The 18,102-nt window shown below is 48.3% G+C and overlaps 1 long non-coding RNA gene across 3 annotated transcripts in view; it reads left to right on the top strand.

Annotated features, from left to right (window-relative positions):
- The first annotated feature begins 3,159 nt into the window (after positions 1 to 3,159).
- Positions 3,160 to 18,102, top strand: part of LOC142064211 (uncharacterized) — a 46,405-nt gene continuing 31,462 nt past the window's right edge. The window contains exons 1-3 of one of the 3 annotated variants that reach the window (XR_012663035.1): positions 3,160 to 3,456; positions 3,578 to 3,736; positions 12,801 to 14,335. This is a non-coding gene — a long non-coding RNA (uncharacterized LOC142064211). Of the gene's footprint in view, positions 3,457 to 3,577; positions 3,737 to 5,184; positions 6,300 to 12,800; positions 14,336 to 18,102 lie in introns of those variants that run through there. The other 2 variants (XR_012663034.1, XR_012663036.1) reach the window with 2 other exon arrangements.

Here is an 18,102-nt window from a genome sequence, read left to right as displayed (position 1 = left end):
AATGTCTGCAGCTTTGCTCCTCGCCTCTTTGAGATTCCCAACACGCAACAACAATTTCAAACAGACAAAATCAGTTTAGGTTACATAAATTCAAGAGCCCAAGCCTGCTTCTTTTAAAGTAACATCTTGCATTTTGTTTGGAGTGTTGCAATCTCTCACATAACATTTTGAACTGGTTCACTTTTACAGTCTGCTGTGCATCTTCCCCAGGTTTCTTTGGTTAAAGGAGCTTTAATGCAAAATTATTACATGCACACATACTTACATTATTATTACATACACACATATGTATGTATATATGTGCATATTTATGGCTGTATGCAAATATATGTATATATAAAGTCTAGCATGCTGTAGTGGTTGCACATTCAGGACCCATCTCTCCTGGCACTCTGCATGCCAAACTTCCAGTGTTATCGGTGCATGGAGCAAGCTCCAGACCAAGTCCTGATAAAAAGATGTCATGCATTTTGGAGAGGAACGCAGATATTTTAGTCCCTGCGAGCTCAAGGGTGAGTGTGGTGTAAATCAATTAGTGAAGGGAAGAAAACTGTGTGCAAAAAGCAGGTTCGGGTTTTAAACAATCTCTTAATTCACATCTCAGAGATTTGCTTTTGGTTCATCTCCGTTTATAGTTTGCTCCTGTTCCCAACATATCTTGGTGTTGGGATGGATTCTCAACCCCAGGGAACCTGTCACGGATGTGATAACAACTCACTCAATCCAAAGAAGGGCACGACTGCGCCTGCGATAGCAAGTGGCTCTTAACAGCTCCCCTGCCGCCGGTGCAGGGTCCCGCCGGGGCACAGGGAGATGCTCCTCCCGGGGACTTTGTGATTTCAGACAGGGCTGAAAATAGCATGAGAACCTGTCACTTTTGGCACTCGGCTTCTCAAAAAACCCGGGATACTCCCAAGCGAGTAATAGGCAATGAAGTTCCCATGTGCTGGCTGGGCTGGTATTTTGGGTAAAGGCCTTCCTGGATGAATTTGGGGTGGCCCTGGGGTGAGCCAGTGTGGAGAAGGGCTTCCACTGCTTCAGCTGTTGAAAGGGCACAGGCTGGGAAAGCATTGAAAGTCCCAGATGATGCCCAAGAGGGACCAGCTTGGACATCCTTGCAATGATGGAAAAGAGAGGAGCAAAAGCCAATGGAAGGTGCTTACGCCACTGCAGGAAATTCCCAGCTGCTCTGCAGGTAAATGAGCTGAAGGTGTGAAAGGGACATTGGAGGTCACAGGACCTTGTTGGCTATCCAAACAGTGAGAGTGTGGAACAGCCTGTCCTTGGGACCGGGGAGGCAGTTCCCAGCATGGGTTCCCAGCGTGGGTTCGGGAGACCTGTTGCATCTCAGATCTGTCTCAGCAGACAGAGGAAGAGCCAAAGCAGCCCACGATAGAGAGCAAACACGTCATCTGTAGCAGCTATTTCTGGCATCATCCTCGGAGCTGGGGACCTCAGACGTCAGGGCATGGGGAAGCACCGCTGGGACCTCCTGGGAGCCCTTCCCACCTCATGGCACTATGGGGTGGTTCCTGCAGGCATTTCCCATCCTTAGATGACTTGCTATCAGCTCCCAACAAGTACAACAATCTCAGACGAGTGCTGTCTGACAGCCTCACACAGATGTCCTAAGTGGAGGTATCCGTTGGGATCGACACTGCCGGTTCTCTGCACAGCAGTGCGCAGACCCCATGGGCGTGCATCTCCATCACATGCCACTCCATGTTCATTGATTGCTGATGGGAGCAGAGGGTGTTGGGTACCAAACTGGGGTTCATGCAAGCTTCCCACCCCGGTTCCACATCCAGATACCACCACCCAAGCATGCACTGGCAGACACCAGCCCCTCCAGCCCCGACCCCCCAAAGCCTGCCCACGGCGGTGATCCATCAGCAGCATGAGATGCCCTTGGGGTGTGATGAGCTGTCATGGTCCTTCTGGGTGAGCGTGGATGAGGTGGCATGGTGTAGAGACCTGGTGTGGGCAGGACAGGGGGGCATTGGATTCAGGAGGTGCTCCAGGATGAACAAGCAGGACACATTGGCTGAATACAGACAGTGCCACATCTGCCATGATTTATCTACTCTCCCAAGGTGACCTCCTGAGGGCTCTGCTCTCCTGGATGTCTTTACTTTGAAGCTGGGTCTAACTTGAGTTTCTAGAGGCATTCACCTTCTTCTCCAGGTGCAAGCCAAGGGCAGTGCCTGTGCTGTAAAAATCACCCCTGCTTGGCGTACCGCTGGATGAGGCTTTGGAGGCTGGAAAGCTCCCATGACCTCAAAGCCCAGGAGACACTGCTGTGTTGGTGACCCACATTAACCCACCGTGGCAGAGAGGGCTTCTCTGGCTGGCGATGGGGCTCCCCAGTGCTCCCCACGTAGGGCAGAATGTTCAGCACCTTCCCAGCCTTCATCACCTTTGGAGACACAGGAGGACAGACGTGGCTGGTCAACGAGGTGCCCAGGACCTCGCAGTGAGGGACTTGGCCCCAGCATGAGGTCTTTGAATCCCAGTTCTTCCCTCTGTAAGGTGAAAATCAGGATCCCTCGAGCTTCTTCCACACCTTCTCGCTTGTATACCTTTCTACCTTGGAGTAAGAAATACAAATGAAAGAAAGGAGAGGAAAAAAGTAAATACGGGAGGGAGCAAAAGGTCTTCCGGCACAGACAAGGTCTCTGCTCCACGTCTCCCAGTGCCGGCGCTTACCAAACATAGCCAGGGCCCCGCAAAACCTGGGGCCAGCGGAGAGTAGTAAGATGAGCTCCCTCTTTATTTGGCCTAGCTAAAAATAGCGGAGGGGAAAAAAAAGGCAGAGTCAGGACCCTGCAGGACCAGTAGTCAATGGGCTGCGAGGAGCGATTGAACTCCAAATACTGCTCAGCAGCCTCCAGCTGACAGGCTATTTTTTGCCGTGGTTGACTAAATATGGTCAGGGAGGGAAGAGCACGAGAAGAGGCCACTTGCCCGGGAGTGCGTGTTTCGGATGCTTCGCTGGGTATATAAGCACTGGAAAGGTGGACTGGCTTTCTGACCAGCGCTCCCCCCCTCCCCTCCGCCGGCCCCCCCCCCCGGGGTGTGCATGTGTGCATCCCTCCTGGCAGCCTGACCCCCAGCCCGGGCTGACCCCCGGGGCGGGAGGGGGGGGCACGGAGGAGAAGCGGGGTGGGGGGGGGGGGTTGCAAGGGGGGGGCGCGGGCACTTCTGCAGGCGCAGCCCTTTCGCATCAAGGTGTGCTGCAATCCGGGCGGGCAAGGTTGCTTCTCCTTAACTCCTGCGCCGCCGGCCGGCGGCAGGGCTGCCCGGAGCCCCGCTGCCCGGAGCCCCGCTGCCCCCGCCCAGGCTCCGCCGCGCAGCCCCCGCTGTACCGCGCTGCCTCCCGCCTTCCTCCCCCCACCCACCGAGCCGCGATGCAGCAGCGGGGATGGAGTTGTAGTGGTGCTGGGTGGAGGGGGTGAGGTAAGGGTGGCTGGGGAAGGGAGGGTTTGCCTGATGATTTTTTTTTTAATTTTTTTTTTTTCCTCCAAGTGAGGACTAATACCATTCCTGGGCCTGCTCTCTTTTTCCCTTCCTGCATTAGAGATTGGCTATAAGGAGAAGGCTGACGGCTGCAGCATGAAGCGCATTATTACCTTGTGATTCCATGACCCTCCTCTATGCATCCCTAACTCTCGAAAGCTGATTCAGCTTTCAGCTAGTGCTCTGGTGAGTCCTCTGCTGCAACAGAAGCTCCTAACTGGTATGTCTTTTTTTTTTTTCTCCCCCCCCCCTTCTGCTCCCTGCCTTGCCTTTAACCGCTACCAGCTCAGCTTGTTTTTAAACACTTTTTCTGGCCAATGCAGGACTGAGTGCCTATCCAACTTACCCGGGGACTTAAATGTGGGCTTTTGCATCCGGCAAATGTACGTGTGCGTGTGTGTGTTCCGCGTGTGTGTGTCTGTGCAGGGATGTGCTGGGTGTGTGTTTAATCTGTGGATGGGTTAAGAGAGTTCCCCCCCCCTTCTTTTTTTATTTTTTCTTCTGCTGTGGCATACTCCGCATTTGAAAAAAAAGCCCTAACAAACTGCAGAGCAAACAGTGCACTAGAATAATCGGAACTGAAATATTAGAACTTTGACATGCAACCGTTCTGCAAGGTTAAACCGGCCTTTAAATGCCTAATTCAGACACAGGCTGGCTAATGACACCTGGGGGGATTGGGGCTTTATTTATTTATTTTCAACAAACTAGTGCTATGAGCTAATACCAGCCAGAGCAAAAGGGTGAAATGTGGTTAAACTTAGCCTAACTTGCAATGATCTCAATGCTGCGGTGATTAACTGTTAAAATGCCGAGAAGGGAGCATTAATTACAGGCGCATGGTTTGTGGACCATCACGAAGGAAATAGGAGGCGGAGGAGGAGAAGTTAGGTTTTCTCTGCAAGGGTTTGGAATTCAGGTTACACTTCATACATCAATTGACTGTTATTGCTTCTGCAGCTCAGAGTTGACTATGGTCATTATATTTTATACGATAGTGGTGATACCTAGTCTCATAAATATATAGACATCAGTATTGTGAGATGGATGCTGTGCTACATACACACGCGCGCACAAATTTAGGCACGTTTTATAGCATGCATATGTATATTTTACACATCTTTATATATATCTATATAAATGCTATATATAAGCAGGTGTAACATATCATCCAAACACAACGCATCTCCAGGCTGTGTTTAGAGTATGGATATATGTATACGTCTGTGCCGGAAAGAGTGTACACTCAGCACTCGGCTGTAATTGTATAGGCAGAAATCTGTGATTTGTGCTGTCAGTTTAATTGCTGGGTTTTTCTCGAGAGGACGGTTGTGTCTGTGTCTCCCAAGGACTGAGCCCCGTGCCCAGCCTAGCCCCTCTGCTGTGGGCTGCGCTGGGGTGAGCGCTTGCCTCTGCCTTGGCCCTGCTTGCGCCTCCTTTCTCCGGCACCCAGCCCTAAATATGGGCTGTCTCCAAAGTCCCCAAAGTTTTGTGCTGCACAGCTCCAGCTCGACTTTGCCACCTGGACCTGAGCAGCACCTTGAGCCTGGGGCAGAGCAGGGATGTTATATACAGCATCTTGCTTTCCATCCCTCCCACCATCCTTCTCCCTTTTATTTGCCCCTTGGCCTCTGCACCATCCAGCTTTCCATCCATTTTTCTCCCCAGAACAGCCACTATTTTATTGCACATGTTTTTCTGCTAAGAGCAAGCCCAGGAGCTCAGCAAGCCTGGGTGGGTCGAGGATGTTGGATGACGCTCGCCCTCCACCACTTACTCTTGGTGATAGCTGCAGGATGGGAACCACAGGGTGCCTCTGGCGTCACCGTTAAAAGCACCGTCACGCCATTTATCTGCTCCTCCACCAAAAAGTACAACCCTGGGAAGAGTGAACTTCCACAGAGCCTCAAAGAAAATTTAAATCTCCGTGATGAACTTTGCCGCTGTGGTTGTGTCATTGTCTTCAGTTTTATTAAGGATTTAAAATGTCTTTTTTTTAGCTCTGACATAGTGCTGTCTTTAGTGGCCAGCTGCTGTTGTCCTACTCAGCTGCAGAAGTTGGGGACCATTCAGGACAGCCTATGTCAAATGCATTTGAAGAAAGCAAATTGGGTATGAGTTGTAGATGCTTAATGGCCCAAGAAGTCCAGTAGCTGTCCTACTGCTGTCAGTCTGAAGGAAATTCAATACCATGGAGTGTCTTGGCTGTGCAAAACCCCCCACCAGCACTTTGATTTTTGTTGGGGTTTTTTTTGCATCTTAAGCACTCAGACTTTTCCTCACACTCCTCGGCTCTCCCTTTGCTTTAATTTCACTGCAGTCATGCATTACAATGGTGCCACAGCTCCATCTCTCTTCCCCTTAATCCAAACTAAAGGTTGAAATTTGCCTTGAAATGAGACAAGTAACGATGGTTAAAAGGACCAAGAAACCTAGGGGGGCAAGGAAGGGAGCTGCACAGGGCCAGGACCGAGGCATTTGCTGGTGTTTCATGAGGGGTGTAAAGGCATTTTGGGGGCTGGGGCTGAGCACAGCAGATTTACACCCCGGCTCCGCGTGGCCTTTGCTTTTCTGTGGTGCTACAAGTCGATGGGAAGCAGGGAAATATCTACTCCCCAGCTGGCAGTGAGATTTTAAAAAGCAGTGGAAAAGCATCGATGCAATTAGGTAGTCCAAAGTGCTTAGTTTGCCACTTGCTAAGTTTACTTAAACCCTCTTTAAGGGGTTCGTTAGAAGACTGTGAGAAACGGTAAAATTCATTAACACGAAGGCAGCCATTCTGCATTTGCCTGTAAATTGGTATCGATCGGCAGCAGCGGGGCGAGGGGCAGCAGGCGCAGGTGAGCGTGCCCTGCCCGCCCTGCTGAGCGTGCAGGCAGCAAGCAGGCAGCGCCTGGTGTGACCTCCGCTGTTGCTCCCTGCCTAAATCCTGCCTATAATAGTCTCCTATTCAACCCGGGCAGCTTTTGCAGCCCTGCCACTCGGCCCACATTGTTCGGGGAGCTTTAAAGCTCAGCGCGGCTGCGAGGAGGCGAGGGAGAGAGCCAGCGGCGGCACGCAGGACCGAGCCCCACGGGTGCACAAGCGCACAGCGGCGTGCACGGGCACGCATCCCATGGGGGCTGCAGGAATAACTCAAAAAGACTTTGGCCTGAGCTCCTGGCACCTGGCTTTGGCTGCCTTTTATGTTGCATATCTGCAGGTGTCTCCCCAAAAACCTTTAGCTGATGTGGAGCTCAACTGGATGACTTATTAGAAGCAATTTTTAATTTTTAATTTTTAATTTTAAAATACTCTGAACTCCCCAAAAGGCGTGTGCTATCTTTTGGGGTTTGCTTATCTGCAAGGTAGTGTCTCACTCACAGTGACCAGCAGAGGAAAAATCTTTGGATTCACTAGGTAAGATGCTTTCTTCTTCCTATGCTTTAATCTCTACTTACTGATGAAAGCAATTGCTTGTCTGGAGCTGATGAGTTTTCTTACTCTGGCAAATGGAGCCGTTCTTCCCTGTGTCGGTGTGTAAATCAGTAGCTGGCCATTTGATTTTTGGCTTTCTGAGAACAAATTGGCTTTTTGTTTCCAAAACGCAGGATGGAGGCAATTGGGAAATAATATATATTTAACTTTCCCCCACATGGCTTTGTCTAAAATCATATTTATACGCATATAAAGAAAATCCCTTCCACCAAACCACATTTTGGTCTTTTTAATTGCTGAAAGTTTATGATTTCAAATGAAACACCTACTTTTTAGGTGGAGTGGAAGGTTGGCTTTTACTCTGTGCTGTCTATGTGACAAAGAGCCCCTGTCAGGACAGCCACCGGACCGCTGCTGCTTTGTGCCTGGTGAATTACCCAGTTCCTCTTCCCAGGGACCAAAATCCATCACCTGCTGAGGGCAAAGCCTGGGATTACCGGCAGGAGTGGGAGCCAAGGGGGGTGTGTGTGTCTCTGCACATGGGCTGGGCAGGAGGAAAGTCTGCTGGTTTAAACTGAGCCGTAACTCATTCTCGCGATGTAAATTGTAAATCAGCGTTATTTTTCCTCCTGTGACCATATAAATGCGCATATTGAAACTACCTGCTTGAGAGACATACTTCTTTATATGCCCATATGAACCTGGCAAGCTATGGAATGTAAAGAAGTATGTATTTCAGGTGGGAACCCTTCTCAGAGGAGCAGTGTGTGACCCCAGGCAAAGCAGGGGAGAAAGACAGACAGATTATTTTATATTATTATTTTTTTTAACTGCCTGACCTGGCAGACCGACTGGGGAGTCAATTGATGATCTTGTTCCAGCGCGTGTATTGTTCTGTCACTTTGCCTGTGTCAGCAGGTGGAAATGCTCATCAGGACATTAAATATTCAATATGCTGACTGCGGCATGGGCTTTGAAAGGCGATGCCGGAGGAAAGCTGGCTGTCCACTCCTGGGTTTTAATGGGGATGCAGGCCAAGTGCTCCTTTTTCCTGCTTCCCCATCAACCCTTTTTTCCCCATAAATAAGGCAAACAGAGCTGGCTGATCTTTAAATCTAGGAAAAACAAAAGGAGGTGGAGGCAGGGAGAAGAGAGGGAAAAAGGACACAGCACTTGTGACCTGGGCGTGCAGTGTTTTAGCTTTAAATTGACGGACAAACTCCACTTTTTTGACTCTTTCCCACATTCAAACTTTTTTGTGCTTAAAATTGGAGAGAAGGAGATCTTCCTTGTCGGCGTGATGAGCCATCGAGTCAGCAGATCTCAGCTAAAGCCAGAGCAGTGCTCTGAATATAGGGGCCTTATTTTCCCAAAGGAAAATAAGAAAATTAGCTCCTTTATTTCTGGAAGCCTTCACTGGCTTTTGCTTTTCCTTTTTAACCTTTTCCAATGTAAAATAGTTGGCTGTTTTTCCAGGATCCTACAATAACGAGCAAGATGAAAGGAACGTGGTTTAAATACAAGTTTAACATTCTGCCTAGGTGGGAGTCGCATCTGGGGGTGTAAAACTTTCAGCCCCAAACACCCTCATGCTTCCGCGATGCCTTTGATGATGGGCAAAGCCAAACTCCTCGGAAAGCCACTTCCCAGCTACCCAAACTTATGTTCCCATCTCCATGGGGCAGCTGAGATCTTGGCAACGTGTTTCTTTTGAGTGATTTCCCTGCAATCGCAACACCCCTCTTCACTTGTCTAACGGGCTCCTAAAGCATCGCTTGGTAGGTGTGGTGCCTCAGCACCCTGCACAGAGGATCATCAAGTCTTACCCCTTGCAGCATCCTCTCACAGGCATGGGGAGCAGGTGAGACTCGGAATTCGGATTTTGCGGAGTCTTTATCCAGCCCTACTCATGGTGAGCGCCACTGTCACTTGTTACACGTATGCCAAGGGGGATTTAACCGTAAGCAGGTGCTCATGAATAGCAGGTCAGAAAAGGCAGGCTGGGCTATCAGAGAGATTTCCTATGTATAGGATTCAGTGAGTTTTATTGAGAATTTTGGGTTTTTTAAAAGTGGCTGGTGGAAGAATGGGAAGCACTGAGCCTCTTCCTAGCAGAAAAGGAGCCTTTTCTGTGCCAGATGGCTTTGGGAAGGCTTGCTTTGCGCTGGAGGATGGCTGATCTGCACATCATCCCTTTAGCATATTAGGACACTCTGGTTATGCCAGGCCCTGGAAAGTTGAGGCTTTCCTGGCTGGCCATGGAGGGATCTCTCGGGGCCTTGCTGCAGGGATGCAGCGTCCCCTGGGCTCAGCCCCGCCAGCAGCCACCCTGCGTGGGGATGGTCCCCGACCCCTGGGTCCTCACGAAGATGGGCCCTGGCTGCTGCTGGGGTCCAGCCCCATTTTGGGGTGAGATTTAAATAAAAAGCTGTTGGATGCTGGGAAATGGGCTGAGCCCAAGCGGGAAAGCTCTGGTGCCCAAGTGGGGTTGCAGTTTTGCTCCCTTGTAAATCACTGACGCTAGCCTGGGTCTCTGGATGAAAAATAAGGACTGTTGTCACCATTCTGGATATAACGCAGAATTCTGTCCTTCCCCTGATGACCCTTTGCCGCACCACGTTTCCCTTTCCTTCTCCTTCCTTCTTTCCTTTGTCTTTTTCTCGCTTACTTGCTTTTCATTTTCTTTTACTTGCTTTTCTCTTTCTTTTTTTTCCCTTTCTTCCCTCAGCACAGGTTTTTCTCCTGTGCTACTATGCGTTGGTCTCGCGAAGGTGCTTGTGGTCTGATTTACAGTTGATACCAGCATTCCTAATGCAATTTTTATTTCCTTCCCCCCATCTCTGAATTAATACGCTTGTTAATCACATGGAATTGCTAACTTTAGGAAGTCACTAAGTGCTCAGATTTATTTTTTATGTAAATATTTTCAAAGCTATAATTCTGAGCGCTGTCTCGCAGCATGGGAGCGGAGGTAGCAGGGGAAGCTTCTCTGTGGCACATGTCCCGAGGCACCCAGGCTTGCATGATGTTAAAAATGAAATGGGGAGTTTGCGTGTGGCCCGCCCAGAGCCACGGCAGCCCCTTGCTGTTGGTGTCGACGGAAGCAGATGATGGTTGCAGGCCTTCAGCAACCAGTCTGCGCCGTTCTTTTGCGTTGTGACAGTTCTTCTTCCCTTTTTTACCTATTTGGATTAAAACTGTGGCTGTTACATTGCACTAAGTTTACTCTATTTGGTAGGTAAAATTAAGCCAGTTCTCTTTTGTTCTTTATAAACTGGTGAGCACCTCCCATCCTAGAGCGCCGTTGCGGGCGCGCTGCGAGGAACGTCGTTGCTGGACCCGCTGTGTGCAGCAGCGCCGGGATGCTCAGGTGCACCCATCCATCCTGCAAACTGAGGACTGTGCAGTGCTGGGCGCGGAAACAGCAGCTTTGAGGATTGTAAAAGCCATAAATCCAGTGGACCAAATTAGTTAAATTTTTCTATTCTATGCCTCACAAAATCCAGACGTTCTTGAGATGAATTCTCCGCATATAAGCGGAACTGCCGGCAGGTATAAGATGGATATTTTGCACATGCACACGAGAGCACAGGGACAAATTTGTGCCATGCAGGCTTCCCCAGCGGGTTTTTTTTCTTTTTGGTTTTGTGTGTTTGTTATGTCGATGATCTATTATTACCGTTGTTACTATTACTTAATATTGGAAAACAGGTGGTCCCATAAATTCTAACACACTTTTTGGAAAAAAAAAAAGAAAAGGGGGGGCATGTTTGCAATTCAAGTTTAATAGTGCATTCATCAAGACCAATAAAGCATTTTATTGCACAAGTATTTCAAGGGATGTGCTGGCCCTGGTAAAAGCATTAGTAAAGGGGTGCATCAGCAATCTCATTTAAAACTGTCGACCCAACGTGAAAAATGTTGCGTTGAAGAATAAACTGCTATTAAGCATGATTAGATTGACCTGCAGGACAGATATTTTAGCTGCAGCAGCACAAGTCGATCAAAGTGAGCATCGCTTAGATTGCAAATTTTTTTTTTTAATGCCCTAAATTAAAAATGAAAGAGCCTCAGAATATTTAGGACCAGAGAGTGACTTTGGGGGTGAGATTTGTGCGCTCAATTCGAAGCGGTTTGGAAAGGTGGGGAAAGGGGGAAAATGTGTTAATTGCTGCCCCTTTAGCATACATTGAAAGTATGTTACTCAGATCAACCAATCAAAAAAGAAATTGTGCTGACTCAGCATTCGGGCTAGTCTGCACGTCCGATTGCAGAAGAGATCAGCACTGCACTGCAGTATCTTTCCCTGCCTTTGACACCAGCCTAGCTGGGCAGGGCTTCCCTTGTGTTTCCCAGGACTGGTTTAGGCCAAGAACAAGAGAAGGCCCTGAAGAGAGGAGAAGAGAGTCAAGGTTGCACGAGCCTCAAGCTGTTAACGATCCTTTTTAGTCAGTAAGCAAGAGCTTCCACGCTAGGTTTGCCCTGCCAGATGCAAGCGGCATGAATTGCTTAGGAATATATCTATTTTTAAAGACTTTCACCACATCTTGCACTTAGCAGTGACTGTGGGCGAGGGGGTGGCGTGTTCCTCGCAAGAGAAATATCCTCGCTCCTCAGCTCGGATCCCTCCCCTGAAAGCCCAGGGCTGATTTAAGTACCGCAGTTGCAATTCCCTCCCAGAGAAGACGCTAGGCTTAATGTTTGATGCTTGACTCTGAAGTTGCTCTTGACCTCAGCCAAGCAGGCAGCAACGCCGTGAGATACTTTCCTGCTGGGATGTGGGGGGTCATGGTGAGAGCATCCCAGCGCTTCAAGGATGGGAGCCACGGGCACGGTCTCCGCTGCCAGCTCGCTGGGCTTGCAGGCAAGTCGTGTAGCTCCCCTGCCTCAATTTCCCACAGAGGCAGAGTAAGTGCTCACCACAGAGTTGTTGAAGCTGTTGCTTGCACCATGGGGCTCAGGCTGGAGAAGCCAAAGGATGAGCTTGTTCTGGGTTTGTAAGGACTTCCCCACTCTGGTGTTGGCTTGCACAGTGATGCCCAGCATGTGTTTTGGGGATACAGCACAGCTTGGCTGGACTGTGACCCCTCTGCCCTCACGCCAAGATGCAACGACCTGTCTGGACTCCCCAACATCTCTGAGCAGTGGCAGGGTGTGAGGTACCGACACAAAACCTCAACAGGGACCCCGCAGGGCTGCAGCTGCCTGCAGGGTGTCCGAGTGGGAGTGAGAAGGGGCCCCGTCACCTCACCGAGGAGCTGGGCTATGCAATCTATGAGATGCTCCGGCACCGCAGGGCTGCTCACCACCTCGCGGGTGCTGGTGGCCAGCCTGGGCACAATACTGCACAGTGCCGCGCTGCCGGGTGGCTCTGCCAGTGCCGGGGGGGTTGTGCAATGCCACCGCGGCCCCTAGGCTTGCCCGGCCGTGAGTGCATCGGTGGGTACCTGCATGTGCAGGCAGAGCAGTGTCCCCGTGGGCTGCCTCCTCCTGACCGACTGCTGTGCCCTGTGATGCTCTGAAGGCTTTTCTGCTTACACTGTTTAACCAGTATCAGCGGACATCACTGGTTTAGTTTGTATTTTTGCCAGGCGGTCTGTATGGAGGAGCAGAGGCCGATGGTAGATATCCTTGTGTAAAAGTGGAAGGCTTTTAGACACAGATATATCTTGGAAAAGGCAGAACTTAATAGCCAAAGGTTTTAGCAGTTGGAGCAGTTGCTGGTGGTGCTCAGGAGGCAAGCTATGCACTGGGGCTCAGAGGAAGCAGGGTGAGTGACATCTGAAACAGAGGCAGGGTTTTCCTTTTCTTTTCCTTTTTTTGTCCTTCTTTTCTTTTTTTTCTTCTTTTTTTTTCATGATGCACAGGGCCGTGCCTGTAAACGCCTTGCCATGCCCAGATATGGCCTGCGCTGGGACCTGTGCCGCTATCTAAAAAAGCCCTGGGCAGACTGATGAGCCCAGGGGGACCCGGGAACAGCTGCTATAAATAGTGCTCATTCTCAGCTGCCCTTCTGGTGGGACCGGATTAGGTGGCATCTGGGCAGCCAAGAGGCGGTGGACTCGTGACCACCGACTGCAGAAGTCACCCGGCAGCTGTAAGGACAGGAGCCATCCCTGCAAAGGCCTTACATAGGCAAGTCAACCCTGGCATTTGGGGCATTGGATAAAGCTACAGGAGCAAGAATCCAGTGACCTAAGAGCAATCAAGAATAAAGTTCACCATGAAGGCCGGGGAAGCACTTCCAATCTGGGAAGTGACCCAATGTCAGAGGCAGGAGTTGGCCTTTGGCTGCTGAAGCTGTTCAGTGCAAGCGAAGGAAGGCATCAGGAGGGAGCCTGAGACACGGGAAGCAAAGTATTGCAAGGAGTTGCTGAGATGAAGACTGGTGTCCCCTTTTGGGATACCCTGGGTTAATTTGCTGGCAGTGAGATTATTGGGAGCTCTGATTTAATATTTGTGTTTACTTCTGGTAAACAAATTAACAAAAAAATCCCCAAGTCTCAATAATTTAAGGCACCAACTTGATTGAGAGTAGTAGAAAAATAATGAATCTCGTGCAATGATTTCACTCCTAACCTTGCCTTGGTGGACAGTGTGCATAGTTCCTGTCCACGTGCATGCAATATAACCGGTCCCTATACACGAGGGGTACGTGTAGCTGGAGGCTGCAGAGCCTGACTCAGCTCCTGTAACAGCAGTGGAAAAGGACTGCGCTTTGCTTGAATTAAGCTCAACCTTAGGTATTTAAAGGGAAAAAATGGAGCAGGCAACAGGGATGGTTTGGCCGAGCAGGGTATAGGGCTGTGCAGGCGATGTCTGGAGGGGATGTCCTGAAATACGTGCAACAGGGGGTTGGGGGTAAGAGCAGGGAGTGACGCTGCAGCTTGTCACTGAGCAGGTCTGCTGTGGGATGGGGACTGGGATGTGCACGCAGGCAGGACAAGAGGGGTATTTATATCTGGGCTTCATCCCTTCCCCTCCTCACCGGTGTCAGGGCTGTGATGTCCGTGGAGGGGCACCACCTTGCCTTCCTTAAATTAAGCCACCTTTGTCCTAAAGCCTTGTCTTTGAGACAATAAGACGCACACGCACCCGCTAAAATCTATTGTGCCATTTTTGCAAAGACCAGCAGAAGTTGCTCATGTGCTGTCCCCTCCCTGTCCTCCAAGCTCATTTGGCCTATTTGAAGCTGAATTTATTCCTGGGAAGGTCCCCATCAATTTGCCTTGCTCTTTTGTTGACAAGTTTATTAAAAACCTGGGCAACTACATATTAAACTTTTATCAGTGTCGAGGAAGAATATGTCCTTTGAGCGGCCACAAAAGTTATGGATTGGGTTTTAACGTTTCTTGTTCCACCATTCGGCTGAGTCAGCGTAACAAATAAAAGCTGCCACTTCATTTTTTTTTCCCTTTCTCGAGAGACAGTTCCCTTAACAGTGTAAGTAACAGAGTGTCCAATAGTGCAAAAACGTTTTGAGTGTGGGTAAACATGAGCTTTTTTTTGTGTGTGTGTGTGGCCATAGGTCTTTAATAATTTGAATTATTAACTTAAAATGGGAATAAAATATGAACCCTGGAGAAAGTTATTGCTTCTTAGCTCTGGCCCAATAATTTTGGTAAAATAACTGATACTTTATAGTGTTTATATGAAAAAATGCCCCCAAATTAATGTTTGTTGCACCACAAGTGATGTGTTTCCAACTGCTGCGAGGCCATGAAGGAGCTGGAGCAATGCTTGCTTGGAGAATGTACCTTTTGTGTCGCTGGGATATGGGATTTTTGCTCTTTTCCTTTAGTCATAAGATGAAACAAAGAGGAGGCCAATATGTTGCACCAAAGATGTTAAAAATAAAGCGTTAGAATCACATAACCCAGTTCCCATTTCGCCATGCAGCTGAGGTTTTTAGGAGTTGAAAGAAGCCTGAAAAATAATCGGTGAGAAGGAGTTTGAACAGATATAACAACAGACAGGCAGGGAAAAAAGTGAGTATCTGTAGGACTGAGCTGCAATTCTTAAACTCTGCCAGGTAAATAAATAAATAACTGTTCCCAAACAGCATCTTTCTCTGCCTGTCACCGTGTCCAAGGATTTTTTAGTTCTTAAACAGGTTTGCTGGCATAATTTGTCAAGTCCAACAGGGAGGTTTCCGTGTGACAGAGGATCATTTTTCACCACACACAGTGGTGCACCAAAGCAGTCCTGCAGGCTCTGAGCAACTCCATAATTAGACAACAGTTAACATACGTGTATTAGATGGATCATCATTCATGCTATAGGATACAGCAGAGTCCGCCACTGCCAATACTGTGCCATGCTGAACGCAGGCAGGGAGCGGTCTGGACAAATACATCTTTCTCCAGGAGTTTATCTGCATCACCATTTGCTCCAATTATAACTAATTGGAGACATATTGCATTTTCATTGCATCTAATTTTCTATTGATTTTAACGGGACTGCTGGTGTTTTGTACTATTAAGTGGTATCTTGTATCAGTTGCTGTTTAAAAACGCTGAGTACACTCCCCTGTATGGAATTATGCAGTCAGCAGATGTTTTAAAACCTATTTAATTGTTTGGTCCATAAAATGCACAAACTGTATTAGCGGATGGCTTTGTTCTCTTTTGAGTGTGTGAGTTGGAAAAAACAGAATCCAACCCCGCAACTATTTCCACTGCCGGTTTCAGGAGATGCAGCTCCCAGCGCCCTGCTCAGAGCCTTGTGTTTCAGGCAAACAACTTTGGAGGGTCCATCTCGGTACCGTGTGGAGCCAGAGCATTTGCAGCTCCCTCCAGGTATCGATGCTTTGCATTGCCAGAACAGATCAGGCCTGTGCTTGGACTAGGACCTTTATTTTTACAAGAGACCTAGGACCACAATTTGGATTAAGACAGGGATTTTCATGTTGAAAGCCAGTGTTTTGATAAGGTCACTTTTGTCTTTTTGTGTAACTGAGGAACAAGGTGATAATTGCAAGGTTTGGGGCTTTATTCTTTGACACAGATATTGCTGTGCACCTCGGCGATACATCCAAATAAAACCGGACTATCGAATTAGTTATTGCATTTTAGCAAATGCTCAGTGAAGCCGGATGAAAGCAGTAGTCCTCGGTTCAGCGTCATTTAAAGGAGAAAAGGTTTAAATGAGAGATTTAGGGAAGGAACAGAGAGGTGGCCTGGCAAAAAGCGTTTCCAGCAATGCGCAGTGGATCATTGGATCAGGGATGTTGGATAATGGTATTAACGGCAGAGGAGACAGATAAAAGGTGATGGAAATTATGTTATGGGGCAGCTGAGTTACCCTGGGCTGCTGGTGAGTTTGCCATCAGTGTCCTGCCTTCGCTAGCCATTAGCAAGGACCGCGTTGTGTCTGTGGGAGACAGGTGAGTTCATGGGGGTGTATAAATTAAATAGACACTTTATTAAGTTCAGGTAATAGTTTTGGTTTGAAAGACTGAGTGGCTACTGCAATGTCAGCAACTACTTTAGTGCACAAAGGAACTGAGTGCTTTTTAATTAAGTCAAATAAAATCCAAGCGGAAGACTCCCGAGCCTTGTCTGGAGTCTACATTTTGGATTGAATATCTATACTTTTAGAAATGTTAATAAAACACAGTCCACTTCTTGCCTGTAATAATATAAGTTAAATTAATATTTGCTATCTGTAAGGAAAAGGACAAAAGCAGTGAGGTTGTATTTTCTGGTTTACAAATGGCACATTGTGCAGAATACAGCAACTGTGGCATTGATTTAAGCATCCACGCAGAGACACCATGCCATAAAGTTGAATCATCTGCAGTACAAGTATGGCTGTTTGGTGGAAAAAAATAGCAATGTGAGAGAGCAGACACTTCCCTGTATTATCAAAAGCCACTTCATTTTGGGGAAATTTCCGCCAATTTAGTAGCATTTGGACGGAAATCAAATAACACATTAGCTTGAGGAAAGGGGGAAAAAAACCTTCCAAAGCTAATAACGAAAGGAATGTGCACTTCATTAAGATAAAGCTGTAGGAAATCAATGTTCTGTATTGTTGTTTTTTCCTTTTGATTGGATTTTAGGATGATAAATTGTTAATGCATTTGATCTAAAAATGATTTGTTTATTCAGATGAAGAGCAACAGTACTTTGTCTCATTTGGCCTTTTAGCTTATAATGATAATGACTTCAAGGGATGCTCATTTCTCAAAAGGGTATCGGACTGGAATAGGCAGGAGATTTCTGGACTCAGAAGGATGGGCCCTATGCAAGGGTTTGTTGTAGGCTAATTCTATTGCATGTTGAATCTTCTGCTTCATTAGGAATATCGACAAATCCTGATAAATTCTTTGGCTTTTCTGTACTGTCTATAACACGACTTTATTAGAATATTGAGGCTAAAGTGGAAAGGCCTTCAATAGATCAGGTTCTTTTACGTTGCCTACTACTGATCCTACATGCCATGGCAGTGGTTTGGTAATGCAGGGGTTTTGTCTGTTCTCATGCCTGTAATTGTTAACAGCAGAGCTGACAACCAGGCCAAAAGCAAAACAGAGGCACTACGCAACGATGGGCAGAGAGAGAAAAGCGATGCACACGTTTATTTTGTTACTCTGGCGTTGATTTGTCTCTATGAAGTGCTGCTTGTCAGTGTGCCTGTGGCTCTCCAATGCCACCCTGCAGCATGTGCGGACTTTGCCCAGCACGGGGATGTGTCAGTGTGATGGGCAGGCGGGGCTTGGAGCGGGGTCCTGCGAAGGGTGGCACCAGCACCCAATCCTGGCCCTGGGGGACAGAAAGGAAAGCACCCAGAAAGGACCTTTCCAGTGTGAGACCCAACTTCATGAAGAAATGACTGGTCCTGGGTCCACTTTGGACAGCAAACCTAAATCTGTTGGTGCCAGGTGGTTGCGGTTTTGAACCTGGGACGTGGTTCTGTTTCAGACTGTACTTGCAACATCAGCATAGGCAGGAAGGGAGAGTGACACCAAACCTCTGCCTGGCTGTTAGGACTAGGCAAAGCTCTTCTGCCAGATCCTGCCTGCTGAAACTGGCAGTGCTGAGCAGGCAGAGGCGAACCCCAAAGCCCCACGTTTCACAGGGGTGGGGGACCACAGGTGTTCAGGGGACGAGCGCTGCCTCACAGGAGAGATCAGGAGCTTCAACAGAGCTCAGACCTTTGAGCACG

Source organism: Phalacrocorax aristotelis, chromosome 13 (genome assembly GCF_949628215.1).
Source record: "Phalacrocorax aristotelis chromosome 13, bGulAri2.1, whole genome shotgun sequence".
NCBI lineage: Eukaryota > Metazoa > Chordata > Aves > Suliformes > Phalacrocoracidae > Phalacrocorax > Phalacrocorax aristotelis.
The sequence above is the reverse complement of the archived record's forward strand: the minus strand, read 5'-3'. Positions and strand labels throughout refer to the sequence as shown.